Here is a 2,306-nt window from a genome sequence, read left to right on the forward strand (position 1 = left end):
ATATTTATATTTATATTTATATTTATATTTATATTTATATTTATATTTATATTTATATTTATATTTATATTTATATTTATATTATTTATATTATTTATATTTATATTTATATTTATTTTTATTTTTATATTTATTTTTATATTTATATTCCCAGTAAAATTGGGCCTAAACTGGCATTTGGACATCCCTCTCACAATCCAGGACTGCTGGCTCCCAACTGTTCGCTTGCCTGCCTTTCTGATTGTGCCTAATCACTTCTGCCTACCAGCCTGATCACTCCTAACCACTCCCCTGCCAGCCTGATTGCCCCTACCTGCCTTTCCCTGCAGGCCCGGTCATCTCTAACTGACCTCTTCTAAAGGCCTGGTCACCCCTAATTGCCCTTCCATGCAGGCCTGGTCACCCCTAATTGCCCACCCCTGTAGGCCTGATCACCCACAACTGTCCTTCCTTGCAGGCCTGGTCCCTCCCAACGGCCCTCCCCTGCTGGCCATCTTGAGACAGCTATCTTGTGTCCACATGGGGGCAGCCATCTTGTGTGTTTGGTGATGGTCAATTAGCATATTATTCTTTTATTAGAGAGGATTTACTTGATTATTGGTCATGATTGTCTATGAATATGTAAATTATTCTTGCTCTGATTATATCTTAAAAAAGAAGGAGCTATGCCTGATCTGTGAAATTTAAGGGCACACATTTCAAGGTTTTAGTTTTTAAAAAAAAATTGATATTGAGAAAAAATGAAGAATCTAAAATGTGAGCTTTGTTCCTTGATTATAACATTTTTGGAAACTGCCTGTTATTTCAATACAAGTCTTTAATGAACACTGAATTACTATAGCAGTCAAATACAATTTCTTTTTCTGAAATACTATTTTCATTATTTTAGCCTTAGCATTATTATATTTTATTATAATTTTAATTAAGTCTAAACTATGTTTGTAACAACCACTATTATCTTCTAGTTTTTCATCTTTTTTGGGAGAAATGATATATTAAAAACTGTTGCTGTATGTGAGCCTGGAAGAAAAACTGAATTTCCTTTTAAAATAAAACTAGTATTTTGTTAGAGTGACAATTTAAAATAAACAGTAAAGTTTTCAATGATAAGACCTCTTGTTACAAAAATACAAAGAAGAGAGCTCCGGGATGCGGCAATACGGTCTTCCCCTCCAGGCAGGCATCTGCAGAACTTCAGACCCCCCACTCCTCCTTACCCTGGCCTGGAGGTAGGAGGTTGGGGCAGCGGGAGCAGCTACTGGGGAACCCTGGGCGGAGGCGGAGGCAGGCCGGGCCTCCCTCCCCTCTGGAGCAGTATGGGAGATCGCATCACATGCTGTCCTACCGCCTAGGTGTAGGCCCTATTGGAGCAGCCACTCCCTGCGACATAGTGGAGGGCTTCCAAGGGGGCCGGTTCGGGTCTCTGTCCCCTGGCGGCTACCCTGGCTCCTACTCCAGGTCCCCCGAGGGGTCCCAGCAGCAATTCGGCTACTCCCCAGGGCAGCAGGCCCACCCCCAGGGTTCTCCAAGGACATCTGCACCTTTCGGTTCAGGGCATGGTAGAGAAAAAAGAATGTCTAATGAGTTGGGGAAAGTTATTTCAAACCTTCAATGCTTGAAGACCCTTGGGCTGGCCTAGAACCAGTATCTGTAGTGGATATAAGCCAACAATACAGAAACACTCAAACATTCACAGGCAAAAAAGGAAGATACTTTTGTTAACATTTCTGAAATTCAACTGGAAGCTTCACGTGTCAGGAACATCTTGGACAAAACTTACTTGTATACTTAAATTGAACCCTGACATGGTGACTTTGACTGAATAATAGTTAGTTGAGTCTTTTTGGAATTTTTCATCCTGTCAAATATTGTAGGTATTAGAAAAGAAATATGGTAGGATAATTTGCAATATTTAGCTCTCTGAAAGTGCCTACCACATTTTAGAAGATTTGCAGTTTCCAACTATTTAACATTCTTGGTTATATAATGAACATTTGTCTTTTAATGTTTTTCCAGTGTTTTAAAATAAACATTTTGTCTTCCTAACTAAAAAAAAAACCTAAAACAAACAAAAAAACAAACAAACAAACAAAAAAAAACAGAGAAGAACCACTCAATGCTTAGGGAGATGGAGTTACATTTATTATTATAAGTAGTAGTAGTAGAGGCCTTGTGCATGAGATTCATGCATGGGGTGGATGAATAATAATGAATAATTATTATTCATTATATAATAATAAGAAGAAGAAGATGAAGAAAAGAATTTATTATTATTATTATTATTATTATTATTATTATTATTATTA

At 37.8% G+C, this 2,306-nt stretch overlaps 1 pseudogene across 1 annotated transcript; it reads left to right on the forward strand.

The window, feature by feature from the left end:
* Nucleotides 1-1,103: 1,103 nt before the first annotated feature.
* On the forward strand, nt 1,104-1,792 carry LOC311618580 (M-phase-specific PLK1-interacting protein-like; annotated as a pseudogene). The gene has a single exon. The product of its transcript is annotated as an M-phase-specific PLK1-interacting protein-like (transcript).
* Nucleotides 1,793-2,306: the final 514 nt, after the last annotated feature.

The sequence above is a fragment of the Pipistrellus hanaki genome (assembly GCF_964339955.1).
Source record: "Pipistrellus hanaki genome assembly, chromosome: 3".
In the NCBI taxonomy this organism is placed as follows: Eukaryota; Metazoa; Chordata; class Mammalia; order Chiroptera; family Vespertilionidae; genus Pipistrellus; species Pipistrellus hanaki.